Below are 13,863 nucleotides of genomic sequence, written 5' to 3' on the forward strand. Positions count from 1 at the left end.
TCAATATTTAAGTCATTTTTACTATAAATCTCCACTTTCACATTCAAATTCTTCTTTTGTTTTTGGCGATACACATTCTTTGTGCATATCACCACCTACTGGGCAGAGAATGTTGATCTGTTTCTCACACACACCTATCATATCATTCCAGTCCAATATAACAAAAGAGAAAAGAAAAGAAAAAAAAAAAACATCTTAAAAGTATCATAATAGTCTATACGACTCATACATTATATTTCAAGTTTTCTGAAGCCATACAATGAATGCAATTGTGTGAGGTATCGTCCTCATTAACTGTCATTATATAGAAAAGAGATGCAGGATTATTATTATTATTTTTTTTTAATTCAGTTCATACAGGTTTGAACATGAGGTTGAGTAAATGATGAAGGAAATTGCATTTTTTGGGTGAACTATCCTTTTAACAAAGATTTCTCTGATCAGATTTACCTCCTATTTCTCTCTCTCCATCCCTCAATATCCTTCACAGTGAATTCAACACAGGATCAGGCTTGCTTTTCATGCATTGCTGCATCAAGAAAAAAATGAGAGAGAGAGAGAGAGAGAGAGAGAGAGAGAGAGAGAGAGAGAGAGAGAGAGAGAGAGAGAGAGAGAGAGAGAGAGAGGGAAGGAGAGAGAGAGAGAGAGAGAGAGAGAGAGAGAGAGAGAGAGAGAGGGAAGGAGAGAGAGAGAGAGAGAGAGAGAGAGAGAGAGAGAGAGAGAAGGAGAGGGAGAGAGAGAGAGTGAGATACAGAGAGAAGGAAAAAGAATGGAAATGTAGCTGTTGAAGAGATCTGTTGAAAAAAAAAAAGAGTCATTCACATCAAGCGTGACAGAGAGCCTTATCTTCAGGAAGAGAAGTGAAAGAAACAAAGCCAGTGAAAGAAGTGGAAACAATATGCAAAGGTCATTGCAACATTACAGGGGGATTGGAGGTTGCCAGGGCAACACACAAAGCTAGGCCAGCAGGAGAGTGGTAAAAAAAAGAGGGAGGGAGTGAAAAAAGAGAGAAAGAAATGGGAAAAAAGGGAGAAGGAGAGAAAGAGATCAGCTTGCCAAGAGCCATATCACGAGTTAAGCCTGTGGCAAAGAAACCCCTTTTTCTAACACAGTAGAAAAAAGTTATAGATCCTGTTTTCTTGTGGCATACTGGTAAAATGAGCTCTGCACAAGGACATACCCTCTGGGTTTTATTGCGCTGTATTGAAAATGGCCTGCACAATATTGATTTTCATTATAAAACATGAGAAAGATCAGTTGCATCACTTTAACCCCTTCCATCAATTAAATTTCACACTGAAATATTAGTTAATGGATCCCAACTTAATTAACCACAGAATTGCAGCAATTGAACCTGTCAGTAAAACAAAGAAAGTAAAATGGGAGGGAGAAGAACCAAGCGGTTGGATTTGGGTCAGAGAAACCATTACAAGTTTGTTTGTGTGTTCAAGAGCTATATCTAATCATATGCTAATCATATGAAAAGTCAAACCAGGCCATGCACCATTGTTCATTCTGAGCAAAGAGGTCAAAAGTTGGTGGAAAAAGTGAGTTTTACCTCCTACAAAACAAAGTGGCAAGTCACAGCAAAGTTTCAAACTTTTGACAATTTTACTCTCTACTCTCAACACACCTCTCACATCCATGCCCAAGGTGTTAAATGATCTCTTTCTCTTGTTGTCTCAAATGTGCTCTTTTGCTCTCGCTCTCCCTGTGCAAATACTTTCCACACCATAGAAAGCAATAACTTTGCACAAACACACACACATACAAATGCTCATGCACAATGCTTGCGGCCAATGCACTTTGAGAGACAATATTGACACTCTAGGTAGACTGCTGTCTCTCTATTAGTCCAATATTTACCTCAGTGTAACTGAATGACTGCCAACAAATTTCCAATTTCCCATCTCCTCCCAATGGATGGGCAAGTAGCAACACATAGCTGTGGAATAGTTCTTTCTTTCAGTCACCCACCCTCCTCTACCTGTCCTATTTACCTTTACAGTATATTGATTTTCACTGACATTAAAGCACCACACCCTTTTCAACCTCATATGCATGAGTATAATCCAACGTAATGCTTGATCTTTCTAAAGCTAAAGACATTAATTTCTTTTCCTTTACTCTTCCTTCTTATTTGACCTAATTGCCTCTGAAATCTCAGGTTTTTAGTCTGTTAACACACTGTCTTTACTGTCTGGCCTGAGGTCATAATGGTATATTGCTAGAGACTTACTCTGTAATAATGCAATCCTTTAATACTACCAAGGGGAAGTCTCTCGACACACACATCTAGAGTATTTGCTTCAATAAGAGCCCTAACATCAAATCTGTAACCTATAGGAAAACTGCCAACATAATTTTTGGTGAAACTCCTAGAAAGAAAATTAGACAACAAATCCAGCCAATGGACCCTTTTCACAGACTGTGATGACGCGTTTCTGTCTTATTTAGTAGCATAAATCTAGCAAAATATATATATATATTTGCAATTTTTTAATTATTAGGTGTAAATGTATAACGTTATACTTTGTAGTGAATTAACTTGGAATTAGTTTTAAAAAAAATAGTTATCACAGCTGCGATGCGGTTTCTAATACAGCTGCTAAGGGTGTGACTGAAAATTTGGCCTCTCTTCGGACTGCTGTAATCCACCATTCTCTTTTTTTTTTTTTTTCTTTTGGAAAAATGTGATAGCATAATAGTGGATTTTTTCTTTTGCTGTTGGAGCAAATGGGTAGGCAAAAATATATTTGCTGTGGTCTCCCATTCACCGCTATACAAGTTTACCCTGCTATTAGGGTTGCCAACCATCCTGTATAATATGGAATCGTTCTGTATTTGAGGGAACAAAATTGTGTTCCATATTAAATTCATACAGGGCACCATTTGTCCCATATTTTAGTATTTCACACCCAAACGGCTGAGAATTTTTCACAAATCAAGAGAAATGGACCTGAAACACACACCTTTCGCATGAGTTGTGTGAGATATTGGCTGTTAAATGTAACACAGAGGCCACACTTGACAGAAACGGCTGGGGGAAAGATCACAACGACAATCTGTCAGGGGCGTAGATTCCAGGGGGGATGGGGGGAGGTAACCCCCCCGATAATCAAAACAAGCAAGTACAGTAATGCATGCATGACATTACATTGCTTTGCATATGTCGCTGCTTCATCTGGAAGAGAGAATCAGCTCAATGGTGGAGAAAAACTGCAGAACTTTTATAAAAGTGGACTACACTACAAGTTTAGTTACAACACTTTATGATTTTCTTACATTTCCCTTGTAATAAACACTATTTACTGCCAAAACATGGACACTGCAATGCAAGGAAAAATACACTATTTCATGTTAAGCATGTGAAGATGATACAGTGTGAAGAATTAACATGTTTCCATTGATCATTGCATAAAAATACAAATAAATTGCGTTTGTACTTGCTTGTTTTGATTGTTTGGGGGGATACCGCACCCCACCCCCCCTGGAATCTATGCCCCTGCCCGGGTATGTGAAAAGAAATAAGTGTCCATAGACCTTATTCAGAGTAAAACGAGTCTGAGAGACAGAAGTACAGTTTCTTCAGTGGGATGCTGTTGCTTAGATTGGTGTTGATCGTTCAGATGACGAAACATAATTAAAAAATAAATAAATAAATAACATCTTTCCAAATAAATCTGTTTTTTTTTTTTTAAATAAATAAAAGAAACACTCCATAAAACACGAGTTGTTAAAATTAGGTGTGATTTAGGAGCTTCAGACTAATCCTCGCAGCCTCGTTTCAATTCCCGTCAAATCTAGTTCTATACAAGTGTTATAACGGAGACTGGAAAGGGTTAACCAGGTAAATCCTGTTGTTTCCTTCCAGTAATATTAAATTTCATATTCCCCAAATCTCTCCGTTCCTGTAATACTTACAAAAAGGTCTCTCAGAGGTACGCATGAAGTATAATTTACAGCGGCGCTGCCAGGTCACGGGTTCCATCCTTTACTCGCTGCGGATTGGTCAATTACCTCATGAAATATTCAAACAAGCACCTGATTGAGGCCAGCCATTGGACGCAGCTAGTGCAGTTATGTAAATGAGCACCTGGTCGTGTTTGCAAGCCCGGAGGGAAGAGAAAGAGAGGTCTAATGCCAAGAGAGGAGAGAGGAGCTAATAAATAAATAAGGACGTCCATGTAATTTGCGCTCGTTTTCCCGCGTGATAGAGTAGTGGGACGAAACACCAACAGAACATTCTTACCTTGTCGAGTGTGGGACGTACAACTTGCCTACTTTCTAAAACTTTCTGCCTAACTTTCTTTCGCCTTCTTGATTCCGTTTTTTCATTGGTGCTTTAGTGGGTATAAGCATAAACTCATAATACTGTGCTGGACTAATTTGACTCCTAGTATAAAAACAACCTGTTGAAGTGAACAAATCGGATTAAAAAGAAGATCAAGCGACGTCCGCGTGTCGACAATTTTAAGATTTCTGAAAGACATCTAGGTAAGTGTAAAAAGAAATACACTGATACTTATTTGTACATAGACTGCGTATAAAAACATGTATGCATGTATAGTGTATTTATCCGGAACATGCTGTCAGACCAGACGTTATATTTTTTACTCCTAATATTTTGGTGTGTAAATGCACTATTGATTCTCGGATTGCGATTGTACGTGTTGTTTCGACCACCGCGTGGAAACTGTCCATTTAACTAAAGTTGTGTTTAGATTATGCTGAAATGTGTCAAGTCGTTGCGCGAGTTAATTCACCGTCTCTGTCTCGTTCATGGCGGCCAGAAGTCTCGATGTGTGTATGCGTTGGGAGGGTTTGGACGCCTGCCACGGTACCGGGGAATACGCTTGGTCTGTTGCGAGGTCGAGCTGTTTGTTTGTGTTCACGGTGAAGTTGTTATTCACACCCGCTCGCTGAATTGAAGGGTTCCTGGATATGATACCTGACAGCAGTTATTAGAGCAGATACTGCGAAATCGCTTTTACACTGCTGTTGGTCATTATTATGGTCTGTTTACCCACCTGTGGCCCTGGCATTACGCGTCAGTTAGTATTTATGGGCTAAAGCAATCTCGCTTTTAACTGTAATTGCATAGCGGTCTCGAAAACACTCTAGACAGACGAGACACTGTCAGTAAAATGTATGTAAAGTTCTAATCAGACCTGCGCGTGATTGCGCACCATGAACTGATTTACGATTGCTTTTCGTGTCTGATTTACAACCTTTATTCAAATAACGGTTTATCACATTAAGCCGCCTTGACATTTTGTTTAAGCTTAATCTAACAGCCGCTCAAAAGCAGTGTGTTTGAATTCTAGGGTGGGAATTTAGTGCCCAGTTGTAATCAGATGTGGATCTTCCGAAAGAGTCCCTTCAGCTCAGTGCGCGCGACTCTAGGGCCATACATTCTTTACATGCCGGACACTGAGTTGCGATACGGCTTACACGAACTGGATGAATAAGCTCAATAAAACGACCCTTTTTACGATTAGATCATGACGCCCAGGTGGTTGTTGGAGTTCTGTGTACCTTCCGCGCGAGAGGTGACCTCAGACGGACCAGCGTCACGAGAGCGAGTTGTGACTAGAGACCACGAATTCTCACAAGCCCTCAGTCTTGCAAAGCTCTTAAAATTAACAAGCCATGAGAAACAATTGACACTTGAATGGACTTTTGAGTCTAAAAAAGGCCATATGTTTCTATAACTATAGTTTCCCCAAAAAAACAATTATGAGTTTAACAGTTATGAGTTATTTAGACTGTGAAATCTTTATAAGATAATATGGAATCTTACTCAAACAGTGTCAGGAGGTTTCAGCCACTTTGTATTCTTTATTTTGCTTTCTTGGACAGCAATGTTAAATACCAAGTTATCACAGTAGAAAATGTAGTAGCTAACAATAATTCAGTAACTATGGTCTTTAATGGTGGACATTATGTTTATGGTAAATTCTAGGAATATTCCAGGTTAAATTCAAATTAAGTTCAATCGTCAGCATTGGCTTGCCCCTCCTTTTTAGTGAGGTAAGTACAATGGAAGAGAATGGGGCCAATCCGTAAACATTAATACTTTTTAAAAAGTATAGCCACAAGACAAACAATATGTGTTTTAACATGATTTTAGTGTGATAAAATTGCTTAAAAACCTTATCTGTGTCAAGTTATTGCCAATTTGTACTACGAAATGTCAACAAACCCTAAAACCAAGTCTAAATTATTTTTTTGTGGTAATCAACATTGTCACTAATGCTGCTGATTGAGCTTAACTTGTATTGAACCTGGAATATTCCTTTAAGGGGTGTTTCTCTAAACAGAGGTTTATGGACTGAGGAGTAAAAAGAAAAGGCAGAGTATGCGTAAAAGCATGTTCTGCAATGAAGAGATGCTAATGAATGCACCATGTAGCTGAAAATTCCCCCTTCCCCCTTTTCTGTCTCCCACTTCTCCGCTCTACTCTCTCTGTTTAAAAGGGTTTTTGGAGACTTGTGAATAAAGACACAAAGAAAAGTGCAGTGAGTTGTGCTGTGTCACCAAGGGAGGGGACCAAGTGCCAAGTGGGGTCCAGAGGAATGTGTAAGCAAGCACACATTGAGCAGACTTCTCTGAGGGGGCTGAATGCCTTGATTTGGGCAATGTGGGCTTTATTTTATGACTTTGTGTGATTTTTTTTTTTTTTTTTTTTGGAGAAATCTCCCCATAGCTCTGTGTGTCAGGGAGGTTTGACTACGTTCAGATAAAAGACTATAAAACACTTTCATTTGCATTTCACCTGCATTATTCTCCTCTTGGCTATTCTTATCTTCATCCTCTGTTTATCTGGGTGTTTGTGTTTAACCTCACAATGAGTTGTTTTTCACAGGTATCTACACCATTTTGTCCTTGCATTCATAGCATTGTAAACAGCAGGATATTCTCTGAGCTCCTCCACTAGCTTGTAATGTGTAATGATAAAGGGTTTGAAGGACAAATTAAAGAGAAAGGGAGCAACATGAGTGGCATACCAAGTGGAAATGTCCTCTGAGTTAGAACTAACATCAGACTGTCTTATTTCATATGTTAAATTGCCTTTTGACATGCCCAGTACCTCTCTCTTTTCTCCCTCCACTTCTCATACCTTCAATGCATAATTCATTTTCCTGAGCAACCTGTCTTATTTCATATCACATTCTGTTTGTCTCCTGTCTTCCATCACTGTCTCAATGCTATCCCATCTTCACATTGAAATAACTTGTTTATTTAACCAGCCAGCCAGCCACCACTTCATTTTTCAGTTTCACATCACTCTTTTTATTTTCATTCTCCTATATATGGACCCCTTTCAAAATTGATTCTCTTTAAACACTTTCACAGGAAGTGTTTGCATCTGTTTGTGTCCAGTTCCTAATTGTTTTATGGCACTTGGGTAGTAATAATGCTGCCATAGAATTTTAGATGTAAACAAAAAGTTGTGTGTGCGCGCATGTGTGTGTTTCACCTTTTTAGCTTTATTGTTTACTGCTGATGTACTTTAAGATTCAGAGATAGCCCCTCTGGAGTAGCTTGGATCACTGAGAAAATCGATGTTTAATGTATCCTTGGCTTGTTTACATGAACCTTGCCAGCAGCACTGGTTATTTTGAGAAGCTTCATGAATCATTCTTGCATAAGGTTTTGTCGTTCATTAATGACTTACTTCAAGGGGTAACCACAAAGTAAAATATTACAGCCAGTTCTGCTCACAGCAGCCAGGTTTAAATAAACTTGCTGTCTAAGACTGCAGTGAGATGGACAGACTAAACTCTCAGGTGTGTTATTCGGAAAGATTCACTCATGCATGAAGAAATGATACAAAACTGAACACATAGTGCACAGACTGTTTTGAAACAGAATTAGATAAATCGATAGCAGTGTATGCTTATCGAAGTATATGTAATTTGCTTGAGGCGGTCTTAAATTTCAAGCAGTGTTATGTCATTTAAGTACTGAGGCAAAACTCATTTGCATACCTATTCTTTGTAATGAAAAAGTGTTTTAACAGTGAAGAAAGATTTGCATTGAGAACATGTGTACTGCCATATCCTCTTTCATAACTATTTCTTCTATGTAAATCTGCATTATGGACAGCGTTATTTACAGCATGCCAAATCCGTTTAGCTTAATGTGCTTCAGGACTTTTGAACCAGTGATCTGTACTTTAAAGTCCCAGTGAATTTTCTTTGGCCTGTTGAGGTTCTTTCTACTGAAACATGAAGTTGGGGCGGGACTTGTTGAACATCTCATGCCTTTTATAAAAGTAGCCATGGGCTTTAGTTTTCATTGCAGCGCTTGGAAAAGCCAAACACACACCTTTCCACCGTGGTGCTGCTCATGCTGGAGCTCATGGAAACTGATAAGCAATCTCAATACAGAGTCAGACTGCTTTTACACTGACTTGAGAACCAAACGATGATCTAACTGACCACATTACTACATAACCAGCCCACAAACGAACACAGCGCATTGTGGTCTTTGCTTACGACGAAGCTGGAGCTGTTGTGCAAGTCCAGTGCAGATAAATTAGAAACAAGCGAGTAAAACATAACAATATATCAATGTTTTGAATAACAATACACTAAACATAAAGAAAAAAAGAACATGTACACGCGCTGTACATCCCCAGAAACCTCAAAAATGTTCCTCGCACACAACTCCCGTGTTTGGGTCCCTTTCAGAAGTGATCATCTTCAGAGAGACTGCAGATTTTAAATGCTTATATCTTCTGAAAATGATTTTTTTTTCAACATTTAGCGGCACACTAGCATATACATTTGTGCTCAAAAGTTTGCATACCCTTGGAGAATTGGTAATATATGTACCATTTTTAAAGAAAACATGAGTGAACAGGCAACACACATTTCTTTAATTTCTTATGGGATTCATATTCAACTGTAGGTTATAACAGAATGGCACAATCATAAAACAAAACATGGCAACAAAGAAAAAAATGAAATGACCTGTGGGAGTGGGGGTGTGGACAAGCGTCCGTCTGGAGAGAGAAAGCGGTAAGGGCGCTTGCACCTGAGCTAGATTATGTTTAACACCTGTCTGTAATTCCAGTGAGCATGAGGAGAGTGGCATATAAACAGCCACGCCACCAGCAGCAGAGAGAGAGAGTCTGGCACAAGGAAGGCCATGGTGCTACAGAAGCTGTTGTGCTTAATCTATTGTGTTTGTGAAGCTGATGTGTTTAAGTGACTACGTGCCTGTGAAGCTGATGAGTTTGTGAAATTGTAAAGCACTGAAGTGGCCGATTAAAACTCTTACCTGAACCTGGAAACCCCGCTTCCCTGTGTTCTCCTTCCCTTCTGCCTGTGAAGCAGTGTCACATGACCCCTGTTCAAAAGTCTGCATACCCTTAGTTCTTAATACTGTGTATTGCCCCCTTTAGCATCAATGACAGCGTGCAGTCTTTTGTAATAGTTGTCTATGAGGCCCCAAATTCTTGCAGGTGGTATAGCTGCCCATTTGTTTTGGCAAAATGCCTCCAGGTCATGCAAAGTCTTTGGTCGTCTTGCATGAACCGCACGTTTGAGATCTCCCCAGAGTGGCTTGATGATATTAAGGTCAGGAGACTGTGATAGCCACTCCAGAACCTTCACCTTTTTCTGCTGTAACTACTGGAGGGTCAACTTGGCCTTGTGCTTAGGGTCATTGTCGTACTAGAAAGTCCAAGAGCGTCCCATCCACAGCTTTCGTGCAGAAGAATGCAAATTGTCTGCCAGTATTTTCTGATAACATGCTGCATTCATCTTGCCACAAATTTTCACAAGATTCCCCATGCCTTTAGAGCTCACACACCCCCAAAACATCAGTGAGCCACCACCATGCTTCACAGTGGGGATGGTATTCTTTTCACTATAGGACTTGTTGACCCCTCTCCAAACATAGCGCTAATGGTTGTGACCATAAAGCTCTATTTTGGTCTCGTCACTCCAAAATAACAGTGTGCCAGAAGCTGTGAGGTGGGTCAAGATGTTTTTTTTGTTTTTTTTTTTGTGTGGCATTGGCGCAGTAAAGGCTTCTTTCTGGCAACTCGACCATGCAGCTCATTTTTGTTCAGGTATCGTCATATTGCGCTCCTTGAAACAACCACACTGTCTTTTTCCAGAGCAGCCTGTATTTCTGCTGAGTTACCTGTGCGTTTTTCTTTTGTATCCTGAACAATTCTTCTGGCAGTTGTGGCTGAAATATTTCTTGGTCTACCTGACCTTGGCTTGGTATCAAGAGATCCCTGAATTTTCCACTTCTTAATAAGTGATTGAACCGTACTGACTGGCATTTTCAAGACTTTGGATATCTTTTTATATCCTTTTCCATCTTTATAAAGTTCCATTACCTTGTTACGCAGGTCTTTTGACAGTTCTTTTCTGCTCCCCATGGCTCAGTATCTAGCCTGCTCAGTGCATCCACGTGAGAGCTAACAAACTCATTGACTATTTATACACAGACACTAATTGCAATTTAAAAAGCCACAGGTGTGGGAAATTAACCTTTAATTGCCATTTAAACCTGTGTGTGTCATCTTGTGTGTCTGTAACAAGGCCAAACATTCAAGGGTATGTAAACTTTTGATCAGGGCCATTTAGGTGATTTCTTTTATCATTGTGATTTAAAAAGGAGACAAACAACTATGTGATAATAAATGGCTTCATATGATCACTATCCTTAAATAAAAGACAGTTGTTGTTGTGTGTGTTTTTTGCGTGATCAGTCATATTTTCAAAATCAATGCCAAAATTTCACAATTTCTGCCAGGGTATGCAAACTTTTGAGCACAACTTTAGATTACTTTTAAGCTAATAGATAAGGACTAAAAGCAGTAAAACTTAAATTTTTATTTAAACATCTAATATCTTCTGATTGCCTGTGAATCAGTACATTTAAAGGCACTGAAAAGTCTGAAAAGCACTGCAAAGTTTGATTTCAGTCAGAGTAAAACAATCATTCATCTTTAAAATGTCATGGAAACACTTTAGTCTGACTGAAATCTTACCAGTCCGATTTTTGCAAATAAGAACAGACATGGATAATGTGATTGTAACTCTGCTTCGTCCAGCATGTTTACACATTAATTGGACCACAATTGGCTTCGATGTTATGCACATGCTCTGAAAGACTGAGGTATCGTGGGACATGTATTTAACACTTTTTTTTTTTTTTAGCTGACGTCGTCCTTCAAATATTTGATCATGCATCATGTGATGCATACTTGAAATTACAGAAAGACTGTAGCTTGACTACAAAAACACCTGCTGTAGTTTGATTATAACACACACACACACACACACACACACACACACTTAAACATGCATTCTCTCACTAGTTGCTGAAGGGCTCATTTCTCTCTCCAGTAATTACTTCCAGCTTCAAGCAAACGTATACAAGCTTTTGAACGTTGTTCATGAAAACAGAAACATTCAGTAACAAAGTGGCAGCTTCTTTAATTGTTTTTTTCCTCTGCCTAAATCTCAACTGCCAAACACTCTAAGAGGCAATATAAGACCATTCACTTTACTTCTGCTTATATACTTCTCAGTGCCGTTGTGTTTGTGTTCTTCAGAGTATTTAGTAATTCTCCAGATGTTAAGCAGATATTGCACCTTCACTCTCCTCTTTGTTTTGGCTTTCTCCTTTTTTCAGCTTTGTGATATCTAAACGGATCAGACAGACAGTCCTGAATGTCTTGTGCAAACTAGGCTTCAGAAGGAGATTTCTGTGAGAGTGCTTGGGTCTTGCTGGTTTGGTGTTATTATGAGCATAAATTGCTGTTGTTCACTGTACTGAGCTTTCCCGTTTGACTTGTTCTCTTCATTACTTTCTCTCCCTCAATTTATGCTTTTCTTCTTTTTAAGTATGCCGCCTTTTCTCTTCTTTTCACCTGTTTTAAATGATTAGCCTTATGTACAATTTTCTCATGTTTTTGCTAATCTTTTATTGTTTCTTTTCCAATTTGTTCTTCAAGGTTGCAAAATTGTTATAAGCAGTTGAATAACAGAGCAGTAAAGTATCACAACCTGTGTCATTTCTCCAGTTTGTACTCAACATTTGAACCATACCTGTGTGTAAAGACTGTACTCTCATTGCTGTTTGTACTTGTTCGTCAACTGACCGTTTTCTAGCTGGTCATCACAAAAGTCACACAGGTCTATCACATACTTCAGTCTATCTCAAACTCTGTAACGGTTTATTTAAACTGTTATTTGGTTTTTCAAAACTAAGGAAGACATTCAGGGGCAAATTAACAATTTTATTACAGCTTTGCCATTTTCGCACTTTGTATTTTCAGTGCAAAAACCTTGTGAGTTGTTTCAGCTGTTCAGGCTGTAATACAGTGAAGAGAAATGCATATTATAAACTGAACCCCCCAACCCAAACCCCAAACCTAAGCATGAGTGGAGTAAAAATGTAATGTTAGAGAGGAAAATGCAACCTCCAAAACGCACTTGTTACTGATTATGCAAACACGATTACTTCCTGGTGTTAACATGGGATCCGAACCCAGGTTTCCCAGGCTGCTGACACAACACGGTTCCAGTTGCACCACAGGGGAAGGTAAACATGCTGGAGCCGATGCAAAAATGTCTGATAGGAGATGCTGTTTGTCGGTGGGTCGGCCGAACCTAGGGTACCAGAACTCTCGGAAACAACATGCCGACATCCCATGTGATCATGTTCCTTAAATAGGCTGCTATCTGCCTTTGTGTAGTGCTGTGGCTTGCCTATATAAATTAAGTCCATTGTCATTTTTTCTCAACTCTTTCTATGTAAATTAGGCTTTTTATTATAGATTGAATCTTATTCACAAAGTATTCTCTTTTTGCCTTGTGTAGTTAATGTTGCGCTATTACCAGCTGTGAAAATTTGGTATTAAAAGAGACGTTTGTACATTTTTCTAGTGATCAAGGCAGCGGTAATTCATCAAATGTATTATAATGGTTGAGCACTCTTTCAGCATTTTAAAGAGCTGATTTTGTTACCTGGATCACAGTGGTGAAGCGATGTATACCAGATCATGGTAGTCTGTTGCATCCTCGACATCCTATGACTAACATCCAGACTACAAGATGAGATTTTTTTTTTTTTTTGTTTGTTTTTTTTTTTTTTTAGAACTAAAATTTCATTTAGCAGTATTTTTTTTTTTGTGTATGTGTATTTGGTTTTTACAATTACTTTTGAATAGGATGCTAAAACTGCGCAGACAACGCAATAAAATAAATGCATGCAAACGCAATAAAATAAATGCATAAATTCAATTTAGAATTGTGTTATCAGTGGGTGCAATTAATTCTAAATTGAATTTCACCTTCAGTGCTATACTGGTAGTATTTTTCAGTCTATTAAATGATAATAGGTTGAAATAAAACAACTCTGAATTCACTCGCTGATCAACGCTGTGTTCCCTGGCCTTTTAGACTCATTTATACAATACATTTTCATGTAATCCTTTGTGATACTGATTTGGTTCCATTTGCCTGTAATGGAGGGTCTCAAGCACACGACTCGATTCAAGCTTCCATTTTAAACTTATTTTCACATAAAAACAGTTTTGAGTTCATAAAATGTGTTAGAGGTTTGTTCTATGAGGCACATTCTGCCATTCAGTGGAATATCTGACCACATTGATGAGTTCTTGGCAGATCAACACAGATGGTTACATCTGAAAAAACATATTTAAGTTTTGTATTTCATGAGTACACTCAAAGATCAGGAAACTAAATAGGGTGATGTTCTCAGTCTGGATATCAGTGCGTGGGAAAATTTTGGATTTGGCTTCCTGTTTAAATGGTCTGGGTGTACTGTGGGAACTGTCAGCTATGCAGTGAGTGTTTGTAACTA

The 13,863-nt window shown here is 38.7% G+C and overlaps 1 protein-coding gene across 2 annotated transcripts in view; it reads left to right on the forward strand.

Annotated features, from left to right (window-relative positions):
* The first annotated feature begins 4,152 nt into the window (after positions 1–4,152).
* Positions 4,153–13,863, forward strand: part of LOC127453834 (epithelial discoidin domain-containing receptor 1-like) — a 61,290-nt gene continuing 51,579 nt past the window's right edge. For both annotated transcript variants that reach the window (XM_051720547.1, XM_051720548.1), the window contains exons 1-2: positions 4,153–4,497; positions 6,480–6,582. The gene's annotated coding sequence lies outside the window, so the exon portion shown is untranslated. The remainder of the gene's footprint in view (positions 4,498–6,479; positions 6,583–13,863) is intronic.

This window comes from Myxocyprinus asiaticus, chromosome 16, assembly GCF_019703515.2.
Source record: "Myxocyprinus asiaticus isolate MX2 ecotype Aquarium Trade chromosome 16, UBuf_Myxa_2, whole genome shotgun sequence".
Classification (NCBI taxonomy): Eukaryota; Metazoa; Chordata; class Actinopteri; order Cypriniformes; family Catostomidae; genus Myxocyprinus; species Myxocyprinus asiaticus.